This window comes from Ambystoma mexicanum, chromosome 6p (assembly GCF_040938575.1).
Source record: "Ambystoma mexicanum isolate Mex_15411 chromosome 6p, UKY_AmexF1_1, whole genome shotgun sequence".
NCBI classification, from domain to species: Eukaryota; Metazoa; Chordata; class Amphibia; order Caudata; family Ambystomatidae; genus Ambystoma; species Ambystoma mexicanum.
In genome coordinates this window covers 1,320,796,604-1,320,809,468 of record NC_090935.1, presented here as the reverse complement: position 1 = coordinate 1,320,809,468, position 12,865 = coordinate 1,320,796,604, and positions in this window count along the sequence as shown.

Below are 12,865 nucleotides of genomic sequence, written 5' to 3'. Positions count from 1 at the left end.
AAGACAGAACAGGAAGGTGTGATGAATCTTACAGACTCCTCACTAATTCCTTGCCAAAAGTCTTCTCCTGGGTTGCCAGGGAAAGGCACACACTTTCTGATCCTGACCTTGGGGGTGGTGTTCTGCAGAAGGATCACCTGGGAAGAGAAAAGGCCCAGGGGAATGAGAGGACTTCATGGGATGAGACGCAGTATTTGTCTTCCTCTAGGGAGGATGGCACTGCAATGCCAAAATATGTAAGGGCTTGTTGTAATAACCATCTTGCTGTTACACAAGGTACACATATAAATAGGGGTGAAAACAAGCACATACTCCTTGGCCTTGGGAGAAATCAAGCCCCTTCTAGAATTCTGTAGACCTGTAAAATTAAAGACCTGCCTAACACCCAAAGGCACAGTAAAAGGACATTTGTGAATAACGGCTTAAACTAATTGCCTTTCCCCATTCAATCAAGTCTGGTGACTAACCCTTATGATATTCCTTTAAAGAATATTATGAGGAACAAACTTAGGTTTAAAAGTAAAAATCAAACTCAAAAACCTAACTTTGCCATTAGGAACTTCAAGTCCCACGAAGAAGAGGGCTAAAAAGGTACAATGTTGCAGGAGTGGTCAAATCATTAATTCAAAAGCCCCCTCAAGTGCAGGCCATAGACATAGAGAGAGAGAGAGAGAGAGAGAGAGAGAGAGAGAGAGGGAAAGAGAGAGAAAGAGAGAGAGAGAGAGAGAGAGAGAGAGACAAGCACTGAAAGCAAGAAACAGAAGCCGCGTGGTTAGTGCTGGCAGCCCAGACAGAAGCTGGAGGAGAGAGAAGACACCAGGACCACTGTTTGGCAGATATCAGCTCGAAATCTGAAGTGCAGAGTTTGCACAGCGGTAAGTGTGCAGGAGGGATGCTTGCCTTCTGGAGACCTGTTCTGCAGAGGTTGCGCAGCGGGAAGCAAAAGCGACGGAAGCTTTCCTTCCCAGGAGGCTGTCTCCGGTGGCTGGCTTGCGCGCACCAGAGGGCCTCAAGAGCAAGAGGAGCTCCAATTGCAGGTGGCGTGGGTGAAGGCAGACTAAAAGAAGCAGTTTACCGGGTCGCGAGGAGCCACAGAAGCAGAAGTCCTGTGGACGGTAAGGGTAATGGAAGCGCACGTCTTACCCAGTGAGTTCACAAGCTGATAGTGACCCCGGAGTGCTCCATCCCGCTTGAGTGTCCCCGGCCAGCGTTCAGTGAGTTAGAAATACTCACGTATAAGTTGAGGTATTCCAGAAAACAATTTTGAATACCGAACTATTACTAGAAGTAGCACTCGCATTTGAGTGAAAGTGCTTTCCAAGATAATATTGAATACCAAACTAGTCAAAAGCAGCAAAAACCTATTGCAACAAAGCCACATGACTTTAATCTTAAAAGTGTAAGTGTGTGGAAAACTCAGCAACCCGAGGGGACTACTTTATCAAGAGTTGATGCCTACAAGCATTGCCCAAGCCAAGAGAGACTAAAACCAAGGCAAATACAATCTAGAAAATATTGCCAAAAGCAGAAGGGGGCTAATGAAAGGTCCATAAGCTCTGAGAATTGTTGCTCATACATTGTACAACATGTGGGCAAAGCTGGTATAAAGCCAAGGGAGAAGCAGAAAGAGATCCTATCCCTGTCAGCCCTTGGTAACTTGTGTAGTGGAGAAACAAGAGTGGCAAAAAGACTTCCCTTCTGGGAAAAGATATCGGAAGGCGAGGAGCATAATTTACAGAAGAGTATCAAAGAGCACCAATGTGAATCTTGTGTTCCTTGAAGAGTTTTTGAACGTTTTGAAGGTACAATTTGTTGAATACGCTGAAGCTGTTGTGAACCTCTTGTCAGTTGATCTTGAACACAAAAAAACTTGTGAAACACTGTTCGGGCAGGGGAGTATACCCAGATGTCAAACCTTTGGAGAAGTAGACCTGGCATGGGAGTAAACCAGGTATGAACTGAGGTTGTAGGCCTGGCATGGAAGTAGACCAGGTGGAAGTTGAACAAGTGTTACAATGTGGTACTGAAAGAGACGATTTACGTTGTTTATGGTGCTAAAGGACGAGCTGTGTAAAGCCATTACCAAGAAGTTATATTTCTTTGGAATGTATCCATTGTGGTAAATCATCCTGACCAAGACAATTATTGTTGCTATTAATGAACTGAGAACTTGTTCACGAAAGAGGAAAAGCCTTCTATTTTTTCTGTGTTGGAACTTTCTGTTGACAAGTTGAAGTTGCACAGAACTGTTTTGGAATTTTTGCAAACCAGGATTTCCTTGTTTTTTTTTCTTGAGCTGTGAAGAAGAATCCTGTTTAAACCTGGGGAAGGGGAATCCGGCCAAGCTATGAAGAGAGACTGCAGTTACATTACACATTCAATCACTATTGTTTTGACCTACCATGTATTTCCTTGTTTATTTATTGTAGAACATTCTGCCCGTGGCCTTGAGAAACCCAGCAGACCAGAAGGGCAGAGTGGCAGCTTTGGGGGAAGCCGGTGGCTGAGCAGCATCAGTGGATCACGGAGTGTAACTAATGACTCAGCCTCACAGCAATTGAGAGAAGCAGCAAAAAGATGCTGGGTGGGGAGTGGTGCTGAACATTGTAAAGTGTTGCTAAGTATTGTTGAGTAGTGTTGAGTATTATAGAGTATTGTGGAATAGGTTATTGATAATGTTAATGAACATCCGATCTTGAGGTAAAAGGTTGAGTCAGTTAGCCTAGACTACTGACTCAAGGGTAAGGATGACAGAAGGTATGTAAATATTGGATTCCCTGTGAATTGGGTGTTGTAGCTCGAGTCATGGATGATGGTATCTCCGTTTATAGGGCTTAGCAACTGAAGCTAGCTTTAACAGCAGAAGGTGTTCTTCTGGTTAAGTCTTGCAGAGATGTTTATCTATAAGACGACACTGTAGGTACAGATTGAGCATGTGAAATATAGGTATTCCCTGTTAGGATGATGGCCATGGCTATATGTTGATTGTGTTCGTGAAAATAGCGGTGTCATTAGGCAATGGTATTATCAGCCCTGTTAGCAGTTTGTTTCCTTCCCTTATGCATTATAGAGGTGAGGTCACCAGTGAGGTTTCTGTATAAGACTTGATGAGTATGAGAAGATGCGACAGAGTTGTGGTGTTCTGAGGCAGTGCACGGAAGGCGCCTGCGCGACAGTAGTGGGTGTGCTTGAAAAAACAGAGGGTTGTAAAGGGGAGGTGCGTGGAGCACTCCCAGGATATTGATTGAGAATCAGAGACGCTTGCGCATTTGTAAAAAGAACTGTCAATTTAAAATTTGACGCAAAGTGTATTTATTAAGTGATAGCGGAAGTGTTGAAAGCCCCGATTTGGGGGTGAAGTAAGTATCAAGAATCATGTTTCGTGGAAGTAACATGGGGGACACACCCCTCCAGCATATGTGCCGGTCCCTTCAGCGATATGGGCAAGTGCCAATGGCAGTCTTGCAATCCTGCAACAATGTAATGGATAGTTTTTGGGGAAGTGTCAGGCGAGACCACCTGACTTGGAAGGACGAGTTAGGCAACTCATATGCGTGACTTCCATAGGTACTACCACCCAAACCACCCTATAGAATGGGCTCTTAGGTTTTTTGGGAGAGGTTAGCTTGTGTGATGCCATTGTGTAATAAAAGCTTGTGACACAGGCTCAGGGGCTGTGATTGGTGGAGAATTCTGTTTTTCCTTTATGATCCCTGTCTGTTTGGATAATAAAGGACAGTTCTAACTTGTCTTTGGCTGAGTCTGCTGTCATTGCCGGGGGAGGGTTCATTGGGCCCTGGGTAGTCTGCTGAATGGTGACTGTGTATCACGAACCTTGGTCCTCTGCAATACCTTTAAACCAGTTCCCCATGAGGGGTGCTGGGGGACACATGGGGCAGTCATGGCATTTTATCACTGAGAATCTCTGGTAGATGGGGAGTAAAAAATGCTATGCTTGCTCCCTGAGGTCCCCAGTGCCTCGCATACACACAATCACATTAATTGTGCATGTGTGAGGCGCTGCGAGGGAGGCCAGGGTCAGGCATGGCATTTTTCACTGGGTAGGCCCAGTAAACATGCCATGCCATTCCCCTAGGCCCCCCAGCGCCTCACATGCAATGTCACGCCTCTCACTGGGCCCCAGAACCTTGCCTGTGCACAGCTAATGGATTATCCATGTGCTTGAGGTGCTGGGGGGCACAGGCATGGCATGTTTTACTGGGCATCTTTACCAGATGCCCAGTAAAAAAGGTCATGCCTGCCTAGTCGGTCCCAAATGCCTCACAAACACACACAGTAGGCATGACATTTTTTACTGGTTATATATGCCCAGTATAGACTGCCATTCTGGGCCCCCAGCACCTCACATGTACACATAATCACATCAGTGTTCAAAATGTGCACTCGCAGCTAGCCATTGGTACTTGGCGAGTAAGAAAGAGTGTGCTGTGTGTATGTGTAGAATTGAGGAGGCAAGTGCCTTTATTATGGCTGACTTGTAGATTGCAACTTGAATTTTTTCATCCCCTGATCAATCATTTGATTATGTATGCGTGCGAGGTGCTAGGGCATCTAGCGGGCAGCAATGCTATTTTTTACTGCCCATCTATGGTAAAGCGCGCATGATAATGGTTATTAAGTGGCTAGACAGGCATTTTTTGTGCAGTTCATACTGCCATTTCTTACTGTAGCATGACATTTTGCATTGAACATCTTTGATAAAGCAATCATGATAAGTATTATAACGAAGCAAGACTCACATTTTGGTGCAGCCAGTCTAGATATGATTTAATTTGATTTTGAATTTGTATAGCGCAAATCCCAAGGGGGAACCAAGCGACAAACCACATCTAGGCGCAGATCTTTTATGAAATAATAAAGCATCAGTCACCACTAACATGATGTTACTCAAACAGATATGTTTTAAGTTGTTTTCTAAAAACTGTCAAAGATTCTATCTTGCTTAAGTGTTGTGGTAGGCCATTCCATACACGAGCGCCGGACAACGAAAACCTTCTATCCCCAATAGACAAATCTAGAAGTGGGAACCACCCGTTGATTTGAAGTCATAGATCGCAAGGATCTATTGGGGGTATAAGTTTGAATCTTGGCAGCTAGGTAAGAAGGTACCAGGTTGTGTATAAACTTGAACACGAGGCACAAAAACAAACTGGATCTGTTGATGGACCGGAAGCCGGTGCAGTTTCTTCCTAAATTCGGAACCTGATTTTTTCCACAGTAGTGAGAACACAACGCGTACTGCTGTGTTCTGTACCACTGCAAGGTGTTGCAACTGATATTTAGGACATCCTACCAAAAGGCCATTGCAATAGTCCAGCCTGGCATTAACAATTGAGCCCACCACCATAGCTCGATCACCTTCTGAAAAGAGGAGGGGTGGTTTCAGCATTTCCAGTTGAGAATATACTGATTTGACCATTTGGTTCACTTGCCGATTGTACCCCATGTCCGACTGTCAAATACAACCCAGATTCTTAACAGAGTCTGTGCACTTTGCGATATTACCAAATATCGGAGTACATGGGACCAACTGAATAGTGGTTCCTAGATTCTTCTTAGATCCGAAATGATAATCTTTGTCTTATTAGGGTTAAGCTGAAGCTTATTATCTATCATCCACTCTCCAAATACCTCTGCACATTTTAAGATGTTCTCTATTGCCTCAACTGGTTGTTTTAGGCTCACATAAATCTGCGTATCATCCACATAGGAATGATACTGCAGATTAAATTGTGCCAAAAATATTAGGAGAGGGCAGATATAAAGATTGAAGGGAACCAGCGATAGAGAGGAGCCCGGAGGTACTCTGCAGACAACAGTCAGCATTTCCGATAGGAAGGAACCCATCTTAACCTGCTGCTTACGGTCACTCATTAAAGAGTCAAACCATCTCTGTGCTTCAATGGAGACATGTGCCACTTCATTCAATCTAGCATTCAGAATTTTTGGATAAACTGTGTCGAGCTCTATTGACAGGTCTAACACAATAAGCATGCTAACATTGCCACTATCTACATTCTCAAGTATGTCATACCATACTTTGATCAGTACCATCTCCGTTCCAGGTCCCGGCCTAAAGCCGGACTGGAATGTGTCAAGAATATTGTTCTCTTCCAGATGTTTTTGGAGTTGCATGGTCACAACCATTTCTAGAATCTTAGTAGGCCACACCAGCCCAGCAATATGGCGGTAATCAGCCAATACATGGGGATCCAAACTAGTTCTTTTTAATAGCGGTGTCAAGTATGATTTCTTTCAATCCTGTGGCACACATCCCTGACCCAAGGGATGCATTAACAAAACTTTGCATTGGTCTGCTCAAGACTTCTGCATGTTTTTGTGCTAGGTATGCTGGGATAGAATCATAGCTATGTTTTGTTGGTTTTAGTGCACCAATTAGGTTTTTGATGGTCTCTTTATCCCCTGGAGTGAAATTAAACTCTGTATTTGGGGATATTCCCCCCTCCTCGTGGATCCACATAATGGGGTCAGATTCGCCAGTGGATTGACTATCAATATTTACTCTGATCTGTTCCACCTTATCAAAAAGAAGTTATTAAAATTGTTGGCCATCTTCAAGCTTGAGTGCAGGCTAGTGTTGATGCAGTCATGATTCACTAACTTTCCAATTACCTTAAATAGTTCTTTTTGGTCATTTTTTGGCTAAATTAGTCTGAGTGTGTAGGCTTAGTGCCTTTGCCTGTCTGATCGCCTCTTCCTAGCATTTTAGTGCTAATTTGGCTATTATGCAATCTTCGCTGGACTGAGTCAAACACCATCTCTTTTCGGCTTTCCGATAATTTCTTTGATGTTTGTTTTTACAATATAACTAAACCATTGGTTCCCTCTCCTGGTAGTTTTTTTTACTTTCTTTTATAGGTGCAAAGAAATTACAGATTGCTTGTAAATGTTGCATCAGGGGCGTATAGTCTGCCTCACCTTCTAACATATCATAGTTTTCTAGGATATGTAGCATCAAATTGACGTCTGAAATTCTATCCAGATCTTTCTTTTGCCGTTGGTAGTCTATAATAGGAGGTGTCATACTTCTATGTACAGTAGGCGTCAAAACTCAATTAGACTGAACCATAAAGTGGTCAGACCAGCTAACTTGCTTGATAGCCAGCTTATTTAGCCTAACACTTCTAGATATTGTGGGATCCAAACAATGCCCATTTACATGAGTGGATTGTTTCGAGAAAAGACTGAGATTATGTGAGTCCAGAATGCTACTAAGATGTGAGCAATCCACATTTTCCGGCACATTACACCAGACATTGAGATCTCCAACAATCGCAATGTTTGGCTGGTGGCTTACCTCCACCCCCAAGTAAGTATCCGTGGCATGTAGTAGCAGGGCCCGGAGGTCTGTAGCATAAAATAAGTCTGAAGGATTTGGTGAGAATTGCAAGGAACATGCTAACACCTGTGAGGTATCATCCCTCTTTAGGGTATCGGTACTCTGCAAATTTATATTATCTCTATAGATAATAGCCACTCCACCTATTTCTTTGGCATGTCATTTTTATTTAACTATACACCTATAATAAAGCAAGCATAATAAGTGTTATTACCTGGCTAGACTGCCATTTTGATGAAGCCAGTCTAGTTATTACTTTGGCGTGGCAATTTTCTTTTACTGGTATTCTATATTAAAGCATGTTGTTAGGTGGTTAGTCTGACATTTTGGTGCAACCAGTCTAGCTATTTCTTACTGTGGCATGACATGTTTTGATGGGCATCAATGATAAAGCAAGCATCAGGTGGAAAAACCTGAATTTTGGTGCAACCAGTTTGGAAATATTTTCATACTGTGGCATCACATTTTTAACAGAAAAGCAAACTGGAGTATATTCTTACATGGGGATACTGCCATATGCTGGCAGAACCAGTGTGTACATTTTTTCTTATAGTGCCATTTCTCAGGGGGACTCCCAACTGAGGCCCCCTTGATTGGGTTGGGCTCGGCCACCCTTGCTATACTCTGGCATATTTGTGGAAAATATTTACGTCCCTGCAATTAAAAAATTCACCAGCCTCATCTGTATAAGTGTATGTTTGATGTTAGAAACTTTAAATTCTTCTTAAACTTTAGTTGAAGACATTGAAATGGTGGCCCTGTCGAAGCTACTAGATCCACTGACCAAACTACAGTCCACAATGACTTAATCCAGATCTATTTAGATTGACAAACTACTTGCAAACCTTGTATGGGACTACAAAGGCCAGAGTTATCACTAAGAAGGCTACATACTCTGTTAAAGGTGACTGCATTTTATCAAACACTGAAGAATGGACCAGAATCTCTGGAAGGCATGTCTGGCATAGAACATTTTTTTCTTTAATTTTGCTTACTAAAGCAGTGTTTAACTATGCCTCTGTGTCCGCCTCCTCTCTCTGACCTACCACACCATGCACAAGGGAACAGGAAGCAGAACTGAAAGTGTTTGACAACTTCCCTTTCCAAGTCCTGCCTTTATGAGGCCATTAGACCATCCAGCTTATAGTGATTTAGCCCTTGCAACAACAAAAATGCAACATTTTAAATATTTTATTGTACAGAAAAATTGCTGAAATGCCACCAAAAAGGCGCAACATATAGTATTTTGCTCATCTGCCACTAATTATAATTCAACTGACTGACACATCCATGTCAATTTCTAATCTTCAGTGTCCACAGAACCAGAGACTCCAAGCCCGGCACATCACTTATGAAGGCAATTCCTTTGTGATAGATTGTTTTCAGGCACAATACGGACATTGGCAATGGAATTCTTTAAATTCAGTAGCTACCTATAACTGTTTTAATTAAGTATAAATGCCACAAAAATAACACATTTGTGCAGCAATATTTCATTTTTCATTCTGCAAAATGTGCAAATCACTGCCAATATATCCTGGAGAGTCTCAATACAAGGCTCGTGGCATTCTGAGAAAATAACCGAAAACAAATGCCAAATGCCTGTTTACTGCGCATTCGGCAGTTCCGAAAATACTAATTCTTATTTTACCGAATATGGGGATCAGAGGGTGCAGGGGGGGATCCCCCACTCCCTATTTTCGGTAAAATGGGATTTGGGGGTTGGATGGGGGCATCCTCCACTTCCATTACATAAATGACAGGGGACAATTAAGTTCTTTTAAAAAAATTAAAGGAACCTACTGCGCCAGTTCTGTCCCACATTGGGAATAGGGAACTGACGTCGCAGAGGGAGGTGGGAGTGGAGGCACGGGAAGGAAGTATGCTGCCAAAAAAGTAAGGAGTAAAGGGGTAGCAGGTAAGAGGGATGCTGGAAAAAGTGATCTATGTGATGACGGGGTGTCGCCATTTTCGGATTCAACATTTTCCGTTGTTGAAATTTCAGGCCGTGCAGTGATCAAATAGATCTGGTCTACCAGGCCAGTAGACTGTCTATATCAGATGCTCTCATGGCCTACTTTGGGCCAGGCTCACTAACACCCACTTCTGCATCCAAAGAGATTCTGCAGGACCCCATGTGTGGAAGGTATCACGTCAACATAGGGCCCTGCAGGCCACTGCCCCTGGAGGAAGAAAATGGGATTCACTGCAGAGCGCTCCCAGTTAGGTTCACTCTTTAAGTCAGTGGCAGAGGCCCATCCACAACGAGAGGGGCACCATTTCACCACGTTCAACTGTTTTGAAGCACTTGATTGTCCACCAATTTTTTATTTTCAAAGCAAAAAAATTATATGCACGATGTAGAGTAATTATGCACATCCATTCTGGGTGCAAAATGCATTCATTTCTAATTGGTTAATTGCCTGTGCTTCATTCAGTTTAATGTCAGGGCCCGTAAAGGTTGAGAAACAGTGTTACAGGCCCAACGAAAAATCAAATAAATGCTGTTATTCCAATACAAGCAACCCCACCCACGGTCTTGCTTCCCCCATTTCATCAACTTTGCATCAGAACAAATCATGCAAAAGTAGGATTCTCTGGGACTGTGGAGTGTTTGTTTCTTGTGACGTGCCCCCAATGGACGTTTACTGTAATAGAGACGCAGAAGGTTTAATGCTGAAGCATCCTACGCCTTGTTTTGCTCGTACAAAGCTCAATTGGTCAACTTGTAGACACAGGGCTGTTGCGCATCCGCTCTCGTTAGAATGAGCTCCAGCAGAAGGGCATGCTCGGGAGTGGCTTGCGGCAGAGTGGGAGTGTCTCCCGTGCCTCCGGGGAGGGAGGGGTAAATTATTAACTGACCCTTCAACGAGTAGCTGCCGGGGATAAACCCATTAAACGGTTAGCCTGCCGACCACTTCACACTGGTTTGGTAAGTCTTTGTCAAAGTCATCCAATCCAATATGTGTGCTTTTTTTTTTTTTAAACAGAGAATGAACAGAACAATATGTCAGTAGAAATGAAGCATTCAGTATTCCCTGTTTAGTTAGTTCCCAAGTCAAATAGGTTCGTTACAGGAAATGTATAGTTCCTGCGCCTGGATTCCTAGAAAACAGTGAGGAAATGGGACTCATATAGAGTTGTTACATTAGCCATGACTCAACATTTTCAAGTAGCCTAGACCCGGCGTGAACAGGGGGGCCGAGGGGGGAACGCAAAGCGTTTCCCCCCGGGGAAGTTTTTGGCGCTGCACACGGCCAGCGAGTGGCCGTGGGGGCAGAGCGCCTCCTGAGGTATTTAAGGGGCCAGGGAAGGTTCGGGAGGCAGGTGACGGTTGGACTTGGCGATTGTCAAGTCCTGTTGCCTGCTCCCGAGCCTTCCCTGGTAGTAGCTGGGCCTTCAGGATGGCGAGATAGTAAGGTGAGGTAGGGGAGTGTGGGAAGAGCGGGCGGTTAGGTGTTTATAAAAAAAAAAATTTAAAAAAGAGAAAAAAAGAGAGAGGTATAGTGCAGTTGTGTGTGCACATTTATAGGAGGGGTGCCGTAGATAAGACACCCCTCGCTTCTTACCGTGGGTCCCCGTATCTCCGGGTTACATCGCGTAGGGCTCCGGGTGTGCCGTTAAGGATGGTTGGCGTGTCTCGCGTCCTCTGTTGGTATCGGCAGGGTGGTCAGGGGAGGGATTGAGCGCGGGTTAGCGTCTTTTTTCCCCGCAGCTCTGCTGTGTGTCTCACGGCTTCGGCGTCGGGTGTGGGCGCGGTGTCAGCGCCGTTCAGAAAGGGGGCAGTGCAGCTCCGTTAAAGGGGCAGTGTTTGTTTTACTTGGAAGCGTGCAGTGCTGCTTGAGCACCGCCAGGTGGCAGTGTGCCTGGACATTTCTACAGCACTAGTTGGTGCCCGTGCTGTTGGGTCTGGGCTCTTTTGTTGGGGAGCTTATCAAGGTGGAAGGGTGGGGGTGGTTACAAGGGTAAAAAACATTTTATTAGGGTTCTAAAAAAAAAATTAAAAAAAAATTAAAAAAAAGAAATTATATAATAATTATAATAAATAAATACTTTAAAAAAAAAATAATAAATAAAATAAATAAATAGATACATCATTAGGGAAATACATTTTTCTGTCTGGGTTTCATAGTACCAGTGGGTTATTATTGTTTAATTTTACGCTGTGCAAAGTTAGCAGTGTTGGCATTTTTGGTATAGGTCCACGGGTAGGTCTTGGCTCGGGGGCTTAGTTGGTGAGCCTGACTGGGAATACCCCTGGTGCACAACTAGATTGTTGGGCACAATGGTGGGCCGGGGAGCTGGCAAGGAGGGATTGGTCGATGCCAGGGCACTGAGGGAGGCCCTGGCAATAATTAGCAAGGCATCTAGGGCCCAGCTGGAGGAGGCGGTGGGGGAGGTCATAGGTGAGGGGGAGACAAGTGGGGGTAGGCCTTAGCGCTTAGCGGCAGCCGACGGATCTCTCGCGGCTGTGGTGGCTTGCACCCCCGCAGCGGGGAGAGGGGAGGTGTGGGAATCCAGGGGCAGGAAGATGAGGAGGGAGATAGACAGGAGGGTGTCCGGGGAAGAGATGATTTCGGGTGGGCAGCCATGTGGGGAGGGAATGAAGGATAGCACTAAGGAAGCAGGAAGTGCTCAAAGGGAGGGGGCTCGAGGGAATAACGGCGGTGCTAGGGTTGGGCACAGAAGGGGGTGCAAGGGCAGCGGGGAAGAGGGGGGAAATACCTGCGTAAGAGTGCGGGTGGGAGAAGGAGGAAGAGGTCCCCATCAGTTGAGGTGGATAGGGTGGGGTGCGGAACGGCCCCCCCGGTTAGGAGGAGTGAGGGCAGAGGCCGCTGCTCAGCCCCCGCTGGTCAGGTGGAGGTAGAGGGTTTGGGAACGGCCCCTCCTCGGTCAGCGTACGGAGAGCCTAGAGGGTTCAGCAAGGCCCCTAGCAATGAGGACCCCAGGGCGGAGGTCGGAGCGCCTCGCCCGAGTGAAGAGGACCAGGCAGGGGTTTCAACAGCCCTGCCGAGAAGACGTCAAAGGAGTGGCGGGGTGGACACCCTGGGCTCGCAGGAAGGAGATCAACTCGTCTGGGGCACGAGCTCGCAGCCACAATGGTATTGGACGGGTGATGAAGTTGGTTTTGAGGATTATGTGGGGCAATGGGAGGGGGAAGGTTATAGGGAGGTGGGGGAAAGGGGGAGGAGAGAAGATATTGGGGGTGGGATCTGGAAAGGCAGGTGCAGGGGGGTTGGGTGGTAGGAGGGCGGGGGAACTGTTGGCTGGGTGAGACTGCTGACATGTTTTGTCCCCGCAGTAGGAGCCCTCTAAGAAGAGAGATGAGGAGCATTGGTGTGGACGCCAGACTGCAGACGGCCGGTGTGGAAAGAGGTGAGCGGGAAAGGGAACGGTCTTCTGCATGGCAGAGAGGGGTCACAAGAAGGGGGACGGAAATGAGGGGTCTGGATTGCAAGGGGTAAGGAAGGAAGTTGGTGTGCA